Source organism: Schistocerca nitens, chromosome 1, assembly GCF_023898315.1.
Source record: "Schistocerca nitens isolate TAMUIC-IGC-003100 chromosome 1, iqSchNite1.1, whole genome shotgun sequence".
In the NCBI taxonomy this organism is placed as follows: Eukaryota; Metazoa; Arthropoda; class Insecta; order Orthoptera; family Acrididae; genus Schistocerca; species Schistocerca nitens.
The window spans coordinates 714,538,988-714,554,537 of NC_064614.1; positions in this window are offsets into that span (position 1 = coordinate 714,538,988).

Sequence of the window (15,550 nt, forward strand, 5' to 3'; positions counted from 1 at the left end):
ATCCGCATCAGATAGGATTTACGGAGGACATTGAGGATGTCCAAAGAAGAGCAGCTCTTTTTTACTATCGCGAAATGGGAGAGAGAGTGCTACGGATGTGATACACGAACTGCAGTGGCAGTCGTTGAAACAAGAGTGTTTTTCGTTGCAGCAGCATCTTCTCACTTCAATCACCAACTTTCTTCTCCAAAACCAAAACTATTTTGTTGGCGCCCACTTAAATGGGGACAAATTATCATCGTAATAAAATAAGAGAAATCAGAGCTCGCACGGAAAAATTTAATTATTCTTTTTTCTTGTGCACCTTTTGATAGTGGAACGATAAAGAAACAGTTTGAAGACGTTTGGATGAACCCTCTGCCAGATACTTAATTGTGATTTGCAGAGTAAGCATGTAGATATAGATGTAGGCAGTGTGATAAGGGAAACTTTTCTATCATTCATGAGAGCATACCAAAGGAAAATCTTCTTGTGTAGAACTCTTGTTATCTCACCAACGAAAATAGTGCGAAAAGCTGAAGTACTGGAGGAGGAGGAGGAGATTAGTGTTTAACGTCCCGTCGACAACGAGGTCATTAGAGACGGAGCGCAAGCTCGGGTGAGGGAAGGATGGGGAAGGAAATCGGCCGTGCTCTTTCAAAGGAACCATCCCGGCATTTGCCTGAAGCGATTTAGGGAAATCACGGAAAACCTAAATCAGGATGGCCGGAGACGGGATTGAACCGTCCTCCTCCCGAATGCGAGTCCAGTGTGCTAACCACTGCGCCACTTCGCTCGGTGAAGTACTGGAGGCTGACGTTGTTGCCTTTTTCCTAGATGAGTTTTCATAATTGTAAAACATCTTTCTTACGCATCCGGGCGTACTCCTTAACCACTTTCACGGTTTATACACGCAGGCGATGTCTTTTGCTTGTACGATAAATAATTGTCGACTGCGGTATTACAGGACGTTACTTATTGCACGTCGAGTGATTAATCGTCTTTACGTCGAATAAAATACACATATATACTCTAAGTTTCATATTTTTGTTAAAGGTGCATATTGTCTCAGAATTGAACTGAAATTAGTTCTCGTCTCTCCATAATGACTGCGGTTGTTGAGAGCTTTTCATTGGATGAAAGGCATGTGTCGGAACTGGCAACTTCCTCCCAAATGTAGCTAGTTGAGATTCGCAATGCCTCCACTACCAGTTGTGCTGGGATTTGGCTAAAGAGTTCCTGACTGTTCAATTGCTCCCAACTCTAACAACCTGATGTATTTCAGGAGTAGTAAAAGGAAAGTGATAAAGAAAAGTACTAACGGTGACACTAATCTCACACACAGCAGTTCGTGCAGTAACAAATTCACGTTACACATACACAAGATATTAGATTTTGTCTTTCATTGTCCCAGAAATAAACTGAAATGGTTCCAATCTCCGGTTGTGATCAAGGTTGCATTTGCTAAGTGTCCTGCCAATAAATCGTGGTCTTTGGTTTGCTTTCTCCACAAAATTATCTGTGCGATCGTACCAATTTATATTATTCGAAATTGTAATACCCAGTATTTGAGTTCACAACCTTTAGATGTGTGTGTTTAATACTGTAGCCAAAATTTATTTGATTTCAGTTTTGACAGGTGTCTCGTACATGCGAGACATAACCCCATAAAAAGAAAACAAGTTGGGTTAGATCGCGTGATGAATTGATCACAAAACACGATATGTATTTCCTGCCCAGCATTCGGGGAACTCTGGCGCAGATTTTCACAAAAAAATATTTAGATTGAGTTGGTGTTGGGAACCACGTATCCGCACAAAAATGAAGCCGGATACCTTTCATCTGCGTTGTAAGTATGTGTCTCTTTAATACAATGCATATTGGTGCGTCCAGTTACGCGGCGAGGAAGCAGATACATGCTTATTTTCCAACCAACCACAGCTTATAGTTTGTTTGTTTTTCTTTTAACGAAGATTACTGACATCAGACTTATATCACATTTCTTCTCCAATGGAAATTGAAATCTGTAGTTCATTTCATTCTAGAAACCTGATAGGTTCAGAAGTAGTTTCCAAGGAACAACATCTCACTTGTCGAAGAGGGATGCTGACTCCGTTTTCGAGAGTAGCAAATGGGAAACTGCGGTACACAACATGGAAAACAGATATCGTCGCCATGGTTCGGACATCGGCGCGCGCGCGCGCTTGTGTGTGTGTGTGTGTGTGTGTGTGTGTGTGTGTGTGTGTGTACGAAACAATGTGTGTACAGCATGTAGTGCGTAGTGTGTGCAGTGACTGGGAGTGAGAAATGATTTAACAGTCTATCAATAGGCTTTAACATTATTAAATGTGTTCTCCGTATAATAGAGCTGTACACTAGGAAATATTGACGTCTGGAGAGGTTTTACCAAGAGCAGGCAATATTCCAAAAATTTCCAGGTTTGATGTAATCGATTTTGCGAGTTTTAAAATCCGTCAAGTCCGAAGATCTCAATTCTACGAGAAGCATACAAATCTCATTGTACCTCAAACATCTGAGAGTTATCCACATGTGTAAAGTAGATTATTTTGGTACCTAAGTAATAAACATATTTCTATAGAATATGCAACTGTCGTGGTTTTATGTTATTTGTACAAATATGGATGACGCATTTTTGATTAAACAATCTGAAACTGCGTGCTCATATGATTAAATCCGGGATATCCAATGAGCCAGGAAATAAAAGTTAAATAATATTCACAAGAAATGGGCCATGTTCCCATTATGTTAGACTGAAACTGAAAATTAAATATCTGAAATATATCAAAACGATTGCAAGTATCCTCTTGAATATCAACAAAAATAAACAACAAAAAATGCCAGATTCTTATTCTTCGAAGTGAAGCAACAGGGAATAAACTTTCAAAAAGGCTTACTCAATTTCTATGCCATCCACAAAACACTAATTTGTTATAATACTTCTCGTTTGACCACATTAGTAGATTTATTACATTACTTCCATGCTTTCCATTTTTTAATGTTCTCTGGCATAACTAGACCTAAATAAAATGCGTTTTGAATGCTATATTTTTTGATTTGGTTAAGTAACGTGTAGCACTGAACCATTATACACTGTCCAGTCGCATTACAGTGGCTACCTGTCAAAAGTCTGAACGAATTACCATGTTTTTCAGCAAGGACCGCTGCGATACGTACAGGAAGAGAGTCAGTGAGGTTTTGGAAGGTACAGACAGGGATATAAAGCCATACCGACTCCAGTGCCGTGGCCAGGTTTCTGCTGTGCCGTGGCTAGGTTTCACGGTTGAGGATCAATGGTGTGAACAGCCCAGTCGAGGTGGCCCAACAGATTCTCGAGTGGGTTTAAATCCGGGGACTCTGATGGCCAGGACAGTACGGTTAACTCATCCAAAAAAATGGTTCAAATGGCTCTGAGCACTATGGGACTCAACTGCTGTGGTCATAAGTCCCCTAGAACTTAGAACTACTTAAACCTAACTAACCTAAGGACAGCACACAACACCCAGCCATCACGAGGCAGAGAAAATCCCTGACCCCGCCGGGAATCGAACCCGGGAACCCGGGCGTGGGAAGCGAGAACGCTACCGCACGACCACGAGATGCGGGCAACTCATCCCTGTGCTCTTCGAAACACTGCGAGCAGTGTGACATGTTACATTGTCCTGCTGGTGGATACTACCTTTCCGAGGAGTAACATTGCACTCAAGGGTGGACATGTTCCCCAAAGACAGATACATGCTGGTATTGATCCATTGTCCCTTTCAGAATGACGAGATCACCCACGGTATTTCACAAAAACATTCCCCAGACCTTAACTCCCCGACTTCCGGCCTGCCCCTTCCGATGATTCTTACAGGGTGTTTGATTTCAGAGGTATCACGCCGCACGCGACCCTGGCAGTTTGTCGAATGGGGCACAAAATATGTGTCATCTAAAAGAGCCACCTTTCTCAACTCAGATGTCGTCCAGTTGCGGTAATGGTGTGCAGATTCCAGCTTTCGTTGCCAAAGAACAGCAGTCAGCATGGTTGCATTAACCAGTAGCCTGCAGCAAAGGCCCATACGCAACAACGTTCACTGAGTGATCGTTGAGGAGACAACGTTGGTAGCTCCTCGGTTCATCTGGGAAGTCAATTTCTCGACAGTCCCACGTCTATTCGCCCGCACGCATCTCCGCAGCCGTCGGTCACCCTGCCATCTGTGGCCCGTGCTGCACCACGGCCACCTCGGCGCCAGTTTCGGATGGCGCCATTTTGCCATGCATAGTATACTTCAACCACGGCGGCACGCGAACAGTTTACAGACTTAGCCGTTTCGGAAATGCTTCGATCCTTGGCCTGAAATATAATGCTCATTCCCTTTTGGACGTCAGATAAATCACTCCGTTTCCGCATTACGACAGCGATTGCCCATCGCCACCCCTACACGCTTATATACTCTCCACTGCTGTTGCTGCCACCAGCTGTTTGTGCATGGTTATTACAAGTTGACGTCGAACATAGGTCGTGGTCATATTAACGTGACCGTACCCCTTATCATTATATGAACGTGAGATCTCATATTAGTTGGCAGTACAGACTCAATAATTTTATTTATTTATTTACACGTCAAGATCCATAGGACCAAATTGAGGAGCAAATCTCCATGGTCACGGAACGTGTCAGTACATGACATTACAACATAAAAGCAATAACACATAAAAATAAAGTGCTTATGAACCCAAAAAGAAGTCAAACCATAAGTTTCAGCAAACGCAGTCAACAATATAACATAAGAATCAGCTTAATTTTTCAAGGAACTCATCGACGGAATAGGAGTGACCCACGAGGAAACTTCAGTTCCGATTTGAAAGCGCTTGGATTACTGCTATGATTTTTGAATTCTAATTTTCGTGTCGAATAGTCACTTACTTCAGATACCGTTCAAATAAGTCTTTGAACAAGATCCTAAAAGTGGGCTTTCCACGACAGTTTACCGTCTATCCCAACACCTAGATATTTGAACTGTTCATTTAATCATATGCCTATTCTGTGAAATTAAAAATATGTTCTAGAAACTGTAAAAACTGAGTCTTACTGTGATTTAGCGTTAGTTTATTTTCTACAAGCCGTGAACTTGTGTCGTGAAGTGCACTTTTTGAAACAGAGCCAATGTTGCACAGAACATCCTTTACTACCAAGCAAGTGTCATCAGCAAACAGAAATATTTTAGTGTTACGCATAATACTAGAGGGCATATCATTTATATAAATAACTTATATAAATAACACTCAGACCCCACATCACAGCCGTTCTCGACACTGTGAACCTTTAAACTAAGAGATGAACCAATTGTGAGCTACTCCACATATTCCGTAATAGTCCAACTTCTGGAGCAATATTTTGTGATAAATACTATCAAACGCCTTAGTTAAATCAAAAAAATATGTCTCGCGTTCGAAAACTTTTGTTTAACCCAGCCAGTACCTCACAGAGAAAAGAGAATATAGCATTTTCAGTTGTAAAACGACTTCTAAAGCCGAACTGTATATTTGATAGCAAATTATGTGATATAAAATGATTAATTATCCTTACATACACAGCTTTTTCAATAATTTTAGCAAACACTGATGGCATAGAAGAAGGCTAAAATTGTCTACATTACCCTTTCTCCCTCTCTATAAAGCGGCTTTACTACTGAGTACTTTAATCGTCCAGGAAACTGCCCATCCCTAAAGGAAACATTACAAATATGGCTAAGTCAAGAGCTAACATGTGCAGCACAGTACTTTAATATTCTGTTATGCAGTCCATCATTTCAATGAGAGTCCTTAGTCTGCAGTCATTTAATTATTGACTTAATCTCGCCCTTGTCAGTATCACAGAGGAGTATTTCAGACATCGGTCTCGGAAAGTCATTTTCCACGGAAGTTTTATGTTTCCCTGAAGAAACTAAATTTTTATTTAATTCACCATCAATGCTCAGAAATGATTGTTAAATATTGTGCATGTATCTCTTTTATCACCAACGGAAATTTTTACTATGAACTGACTTTGTATTGTCGTCCTTGTGCTGCTGACCAGACACTTCCTTCACAATTGACCATATGGTTTTAATTTTACCCTGTGAATTTGCTATTCTATTTGCGCACCACATACCCTTTGCCTTTCTAATAACATTTTTAAGCGCCTTACACTACTGTCTGTAATATTCAACTGTAGCTTGATTGTGACTACTAACATTTTGATATAATTCCCGCTTTGTTCTACATGTTATCCTTATCCCACTAGTCAACCACCTAGGCTGCCTTTTACTGCTAGTACCCCGTTTAGAACGTTCTATTGGAAAGCAATTCTCAAATAGCATGAGAAATGTGTTAATGAAAGCATTATATTTGTCATTTATGCTACCGGCATTATAAACGTAGTGCCACTCTTGTTCCTTGACGAGTTTTAAAAAACTCTCTATTGCCGTTGGATTAACTTTCCTACATAGTTTGTAATTATATGTGACATTTGTGTGAGCGCAAAAGCGTTTTTGTTAACATTTGTGCATCATGATCTGAAAGGTCATTCACCCTTTTACTAACAGAATGCGCATCTAGTAATGAAGAAAGAATAAAAATATTGTCTGTGGCTGTGCTACTGTTCCCTTGCACCCTAGTGGGAAAAAACACAGTCCGCATCAGATCATATGAATTTAGGAGATCTGCCTGCATCCTTTTTCTTGTACAATCATATACAAAATTAATATTGAAGTCACCACGTATAAATAATTTCTGGTACTTCCTATAAACTGAATCAAGAACCCTCTCTAGCTTGAGCAGAAATGCTCTGAAGTCAGAGTTAGGGGACCTGCAAACAACAAAGTTTAGAAGTTTAGTTTTATTGAATTCAACTGCCCCTGCACACCATTCAAATACCTGTTCAGTTCAGTGCTATGATATGTCTATGGACTCAAATGGAATATTGTTTTTTACGTAGATGGCCACTCCTCCACCCCACAAGGAACTTCTTGAAAAACAGCCAGCTAATCTATATCCTGGTAAAGGAAGCCTCTGACTTGCCAAATTATTTAAGTGGTGATCCGATGTACCAATAATTTCAGAGTCAACATCTACAAGCAGTTCAGTGACTTTATCTCTGATACCTCTTATATTTTGATGAAATATGCTAAATTCTTCTCTGCTTGGAAACTTGACTTTCTCTGTGTTATGTGTTGTGCTATTTCAGCAAGATCACCAATAAACTAGTTACCTATTATCAACGTAACAAGTCGTTCGATCTCAGCACTGCTTTTCGCGGCTAATAATCGTCACTTTGCTAAAGAAATCTCCATCTGAGATTTGTGTAACAATGTTGTCTGTAAAGTAGTGTAAATGGCACTAAATTGAAGATCGTTTATCAAATTTAATACTACTGTTATATGAGGTGGAGGCACTTTTCTTTAGCAAAATGAACAGTTTGTCACAGAATACTACTCGCGCACAACACTGACGTATTTTTCCTGTTAAAATATTTCATGAAAGTAGTGCGAAATAATCAGGCTTCATACATCAGCAGATAAGAATTTATATAACGTAACGTGCTATCTGCACTGTATTTAAAGATTCAATCCAAGTTGAATTTGTCTTTCTAAAGTAGGTTCTAGGCCACCTATCCACAATTATTATAGTAATTATTTACAACCAACTACATTTGTGTCTGATAAAATTTCTATTGGTTCAAATGGCTCTGAGCACTATGGGACTTAACATCTATGGTCATCAGTCCCCTAGAACTTAAAACTACTTAAACCTAACTAACCTAAGGACATCACACAACACCCAGTCATCACGAGGCAGAGAAAATCCCTGACCCCACCGGGAATCGAATCCGGGAACCCGGGCGTGGGAAGCGAGAACGCTACCGCACGACCACGAGCTGCGGACAAAATTTCTATTGAAAACTACCGCTGCAATATTTTACTAAGATGGCGGTTGACATGTGAGAATCACATATCGATTGTCGCTTCAGATCCTATTTTACCACAAACAGATAATATATTTTAAATCATTTTGCTTTAGCCTCATTATGCATTAACATTTGAAAATATTCTTGATGAAAATTGCTTATTACTTTTCTACTATTTAAACTGCGCTGTAAATCATTAACGCTAATGGCTGCGCTCCTTAGTAGCTGAGTGGAAAAATTAACAATTATATAGGATAAGAATTACAATGGATTAAACTTTGAAATAAATAAAAATCATTTCACAACTAAAGTAACTCTATTTTGCAAATATTAATTAACAACACGTTACACTTTCTTACAGACCTCAGTGTTACATCAGTCGCGTCCAGTCAGTTCAATTGTTCGAAAAAGAAACGTCCTCGATCTACAATTATCACAGATAACAAAGATGACTTGCATTGTCTATTTTCCATGAACATTGTGTGATATATTATTGATACAGGAAATTAAATTATTACACAAATAATAATTATTTATTATTATTTTTTAGTGTCGATGAAGTCGTTTTGATTGATAGCACGATAATGTTCGATCAAATTCCACGCACAATTCTGTCGTGAAAATTATTCTGAGTAAAATATAGTCGTCGATATTACGCAGGTCACCACCTATATCATATTCCCCGTCCCTATCAAGGCTGTTCCCTGCTTCACCCACTATCGCTACCTAATCCTCCTCCGCGAAATTCCTACATAACTCTCCTGTGCTGTTTATCAGCTAAGCCAACCCTGCACTAGGCTTCACAATGCTGGTGACCTGGTACTCGCTCCTCAACACTTCCTGCAATTGCTGGCCCACACCTCTACCGTGTGAACTACCTAGCAACAGAACCTTCTTCTTTCTGTTAGGCTTAGTCCTCCTAGCTGCTAAGGACCATTGCATGTTTCCTACATCTACAGCTACAAGAGGCTCCTCTCCGCTCAACTCTGACAGTTGGTCAAATCTATTGCATATACGCAAAGAACGACTGTCTTGCCAACTGCCAGTTCCCATTCCCCAGCACTCTTCATCCTCCTCAACCTATCTAGTTCTTCCTTTGCGTTTTCAAACTGCACCTGAAGGGCGCAGATCTTCCGCTCCTTCTCCTCTATCAATTTATTTCTACTACAGATTCTCCAATCCTAGGAGAGGATCTCACTAGAATGCCCACTGGCTTCCCCACTGCATTCCCCCCAGTGAAAATACTTTGAACAAATCCCACACCGTAACCTACTGCTCACAAACCTACGACAGAGCCCACAATTTTCACCCAAGGTAAAATTTTACCATTACTGAAAAAATCTAAACGTCTACGTTACCTAAGTTCATTTACACCAGTATAACTATTTATAGAACTAACAATAGCGGTCTCAAAATTCTCTGTCTACTAAGAAAGCAAACAACTTTTATTGAACTTCTAAACCACAACTAATACCAATACCAACAAAACTTCACTAAATGTGTTAGCTAAAATCAAAAATTCAAGCTATATTGTACCTGCCCAGGTGACTAAAGCAGCTCATAAGTATATGGATATTTCGTATAAAAAGTTTGACAAGGGGAATATCTGGTATGTTTTATTTTAATTTTATATTGTGACATTTCTGAAGAAGGCTACAATAGCCGAAACCTATGTAAAGTTTCTTTGCTTATGCAACCGGAGGCTGAAATTTAATATAATTACATTTTATAGTTGCTGATTCTTCTGCACCATGCTAAAAATATTCACATTTGTACCTGCCCAGGTGACTAAAGCAGCTGATAAGTATATGGATATTTCGTATAAAAAGTTTGACAAGGCCAATATCTGGCATATTTTAATTTAATTTAATATTGTGACATTTCTGAAGAAGGTTACATTATTGTAGCCAAAACGTATGTAAAGTTTCTTTACTTATGCAACTGGAGGCTGAAATTTAATATAATAAAATCGCCTTTGCTTTAATGATTGCTACCCTGATTCACGTATCATCCATGGTACTCTCTCCCGTACTTCGCGACAATACAAAACGAGCTTCCCTTCTTTGATCCTTTTCGATATCCTCCGTTAATCCTGTCTGGTAAGGACCCTACACTGCGCAGCAGTACTCCAAAAGAGGACAGACAAGCGTAGTGCAAGCAGTATCGTTAGTAGACCTGCTGCGTTTTCTACGTGTTCTGACAATAAATCACAGTCTTCGCTTTGTTTTCCGCACAACTTTACCTATGAGGTCGTTCTAGTTTAAGTTATTCGTAATTGTAATCCCCAAACCTATAGTTGAATTCACAGCCTTTAGATTTGTGTGTTTCATCCTGTAACTGAAATTTAGTTGATTACTTTTAGTACTCATGTGGGAGCCAGACCCATAGTTCGAGTACAGTTTTAATTTTTAATCTGCCAGAAACTTTCAATGTATCATAAAAAAAAAGAAAATCCATGTGCCCATATTCCAGGGGGGGCAACTGCCCCTTCTTGCCACCCGTTGCGGACACCTGTGGTAGGGAAGGCAAGAAGGAGATTAGGTTTAACGTCTCATAGACTCGAGGTCATTAGAGACGGAGCGCAAGGTCGGATTGTTTTAAAGATGGAGAAGAAAATCCACCGTGCCCTTTCAAAACAATCATCCCAGCATATGCCAAGGGCGATTTAAGGAAATAATGGTAAACCTAAAACAGGATGGTCGGACACGTGTCTGAACCGACGTCCTCGCGAATGTGAGCGCAGTGTGCTAACCGCTTCGCCACCTCTCTCTGTTTCGCGAGTGTGGAGGCTCCGGTCTTGGTACGGTCGTCCTGACCCAGGCTTTCCATGGTTCCTCTAAATTGTTTCAGGCACGCTGGTTCCTACTGCAAGCCAATAGCCCGCTACCTGTCCCATCCCTGTCAATCTACATCTGTAAGTATGTAAAGGTCTGTATCCGTGAATTATGGTCTTTCTGTTGTTCTTAAATCACCGTAGTACCAAGACGTGCAATATGCTTGTAAATGTGATTTCTTGCATTATATAAATAAAATTTCGGCACTTGGGAATGTTTCACTTTTAGCTGACCATTGCTGCAGCTTCCTATTTTTCTTCTATTCTAAACCATTCCACTCTTTGTAAACCTATTAAAATACATACAGGGTGTCCAGAAAAGGACTCCCTGATTTCAAAATTAAATATCTCGAAAACAAAGATCGATAGAGGAATGCAGTAAACGGTATGTTTATTGTGAAAGATTTAAGAAGTTTGTACAGCAGTTTGAAATAATAGTTACAAAAGCTGCTAACAGATGGCGCTGTACGCTGTACAGCTCATATCAGCATACATAAGTGAAATAATCGTATGAAAACAATATTTGCAAACAAACACATCACAAGAGCCTACACATGTTTCCATTCAAAATTCAAACGCACCAGGCCATACCCGTACGAGCTGTGCAACAAAGGGTTGCCTTTGCTAATCAGATGCTCACAATGATTCATAGTGAAGGATTTGATGTTGGCTGCGTCTAGTTTACAGATGAAGCACACTTCCACCTGAATGGATACGTGAATAAGCAGAACTGGCGATTTTGGGGTTCCGAAAAGCCATATTGGTGTGAAGCGAAACCCCTGTATTCTCCTGAAGTTACTGTGTGGGCTGCAGTATGCAGCAGAGGCATTATTTACCCTCTTTTCATTCGAGAAACCGTCACTGGTGCACGTTACGTTGCAATTTTGGAACTATTTGTCGCCACACAGCAAGCGTTAGACGACCAGGTACTGAATGGTTTATGCAAGATGGAGCCCGACCACATCGGACCGAACAAGTGTTTCGCTTTCTTGAGGAGTACTTCGGCAATCGAGTCATTGCTTTGGAATATCCCAAATTTACTGGTGCAGGCATGGATTGGCCTCCATATTCGCCGGATTTGACTCCCTGTGACTTTTATTTGTGGGGCACAGTGAAAGACATGGTCTACCCGAAGCATCCCGCCACGCTGGACGAGCTTGAATCGGCGATCTCTGTGGCATGTGAATCCATTTTGGTTGAGAGACTACGAAATGCGATGGCGAATTTCATTCTTCGTTTACGCCACCTCTGTAGTGCCAATGGTGAACATTTAGAAAAAATTGTGATGTGTTTGTTTGCAAATATTGTTTTCATACGATTATTTCACTTATGTATGCTGATATGAGCTGTACAGCGTACAGCGCCATCTGTTAGTAGCTTTTGTAACTATTATTTCAAACTGCTGTATAAACTTCTTACAGCTTTCACAATAAACATACCGTTTACTGCATTCCTCTATCGATCTTTGTTTTCGAGATATTTAATTTTGAAATCAGGGAGTCTTTTCTGGACACCCTGTATACTAACAATGTGACGCGTAAAATGTTTATCTCAAAAGGCACTAGCCATACTCTGCACCTGAGAAAGGTGGTTCCATTGACCTATTTTTTCCATACTTACGGTGGTGTGACCGTTATGTTCAGAATGTTGCAAAATAATTCTGCGTTATTCTCAGATATGAAGCCTCGACTTGACGTTGACTTGAGCGGACGACAATGCCTCGGGCATGAGAAAGCTTCCACATTGCGCTTTCAGAACCCTCTCGTGTTTCCCCAATCTTGTAACTAACGTGGCAGCAAAAATTAAAACAGAAACTTTTTAATCTATTAAGTTGGTAGCTCGTGGCCGGTTATTGTATCAGAGCCGGCCGAAGTGGCCGCGCGGTTCTGGCGCTGCAGTCTGGAACCGCGAGGCCGTTACGGTCGCAGGTTCGAATCCTGCCTCGGGCATGGATGTGTGTGATGTCCTTAGGTTAGTTAGGTTTAACTAGTTCTAAGTTCTAGGGGACTAATGACCTCAGCAGTTGAGTCCCATAGTGCTCAGAGCCATTTGAACAATTTTTTTATTGTATCAGATGCCACATAAAATATGTAACTGACTCAATAACATAGAAAAACTACAAGACAAATAATCTAGCTAATTAACACACATGTTCGTGCGGTTCTAGGCGCTCCAGTCCGGAGCCGCGCTGCTGTCACGGTCGCAGGTTCGAATCCTGCCTCGGGCATGGATGTGTGCGATGTCCTTAGGTTAGTTAGGTTTAATTAGTTCTAAGTTCTAGGGGACTGATGACCACAGCAGTTGAGTCCCATAGTGCTCAGAGCCATTTTTTAACACACATGTAATGACGAGACAAAAATAACACTAAACAGACACAACAAACGACACTAAATATAGAAATAGTAACACGTAGGTAAAACAGAATAGAAACCTGTCAATAAATGAAGTAGAATAGATCCTAGCCAGTTATTGTACCAGGTGCCACGTTAAACCTGTAATTAGACTACATTAAGATAGAAAAACTGCAACACACGTTACCCAGCTAGTCAACACTCACGCACAGTAAAAGAAAGACTAACAAAACGTAGATACTAGAACAGTTATGAGGGAGATGAATTCACTCCTGCCATCCGAGACGTGAATTATCTCGTGTAACGGACTTAACATTGAGTCACTGTGCCCAGTAACGTCGGGCTCGTGGGCACATTCCGAGACTACCTACCCGAGCAGCGACGGTGAATGCACAACATTAATCTTTCCTCTCTTCTTCTATCCCCTTCTCTCAAAAGTTCAAATTTTATAATTTTCCATTCTCTCGTTTCATATGTTCTAATTTCAAGAAGTAATCGTATCTGTATCTCAAACAAAAAAGAACAAAAAATCTCGATGCAGCCACACCTCCACGTGGTGCTGGTTGAACAACGGTGCTCGCAGCCTCAGCTGCCTCGAATGCAGTTTTACTGAAACTTCCCTAATTTTCCTTCACACGAGCGCGTTGTCAAGTTCACCTCTGGGGTCCTTACGCGGTTTACCGAGTAGTTGCTGAAATTACACCGATACGAACAGGATCATCGGCAGTGAGATGCAGCTACAGCCTGTAAAATGAAAATTAGAGTGTTTGACAAGTTTTGATTTATTGGCGATCCCTGCGCCCACTCGTAGAGCCGGTTACGCGAGCAGCGCAGCTCGCGAAGGACAAGGGCGAAGGGGAGGGGGGAGGAGGGGGAAGGGGGAAACCAGACTGGGTCAGCATCAGGATCATCGCAGCTAATTTGGCTGAACGCTAACGAGCAGCAGATCAGCGCTGACGACTATTCCTCATTAGGCACTTTTATTTTTCTTACTCTTCATCTTTTTCGGTTTCGTTTATTACAGTCAGACACAACATAATTACACTCTGATTACAACGCGGACTAGAGCATCATTCTGTAACAGCAAATCCCATCAAAAATCTATTAAAAATCTACTTAACTGTAATAGGTGCCTAAAAAAAGAGCCTATTATTGTTATGCTCAAGATTTATCGATCAGAAGAATGTTAAAGGAAGGTAGATTAGGATTTAGTGACCAGTCGACGATGTCATTAAAGACGGAGAGGTTCGCGTAGGGAAGAATGGAGAACGAAATCTAAGCATTCGCTTTAGGTAATTTCAAGAAATAAAGCAGTATTCCAGTGTGGTTTGGCGTTCCATCCGCTCTGAAATCATTGGAAAGGGACCAATGGCTCTGTTGGATAAGCAGAAGACAGCAGTGAGGCAGAAACGTACTGAAATAATCGTCCCATCATTTGTCTGTAGTTGTTTGGAGAAAGTACAGAGCACCTGCCTCGGAGTGGACAGACTGGGCATAGAACTCAGGTACAAGTACTATCCCACCTCACTCAACTGGATTTCGATCTCCAAGACAATGAAGACGTTAAGGACCATTCTTTGTGTCGACTTTACCGAATGTTAGCAGTTGTGGTATATATGAGCTGAATTTGTCGATTGCAAGCACTCGGCCGACATCTGATCTATTGTTTCTGACTGAAATCACTTTGTTCGTTATAACCTATACTTTTAGCTATTAAAAGTTGATTGTGACGTAATATAACGGACGCTTTAAGCTACAGCATACAAATACTGCAAATTTTCCGGCTTTTTAATGTATCAATTTACGTCTACATCTGCATCTATACTCTGCAAATCACGGTGCACTACATGGCATTCTTATGGTAGAGGGCACATTGCATTATACCATTTATTATGGTATTTTACTCATTTCACGTATGAACAGCGGGAAGAATGATTGTTTAAATGCCTCTGTGCCTGCAGCACTTAATCTAATCTTATCCTCACGATCCATACGCGAGTAGTGTGTAATAGGTTGTACGATATTTCTAGAGTCACCATTTAGAATCGCTTCTTGAATTTTTTATGTAAGTTTTCTGGGGATCGCTTTAATGTATTTTCAGAATCCTTTAAGTTCATGTTCTTCAGCGTCTCTGTGACACTCTCCCACCGATCAAACAAACCTGTGACCATTCGTGTGCCCTTCTGTGCGTACGTTCTGTGTCCCCTGTCAGACCTGTTTGGTAAGGGTCCCATGTACTGAGTAATGTTCTAGGATGGGTCACACGGGTGAATTGTAAGCAATCTTCTCGGTACACTGATTATATTCCCCCAGTATTCTACCAATAAACCGAAGTTACTATCTGCCTCACCCACGACTGAGCATACGTGATCACTACATCTCATGTTCCTGTAAAGTGTTTCATCCAGGTATTTGTACGACTTTACAGATTCCGACTGT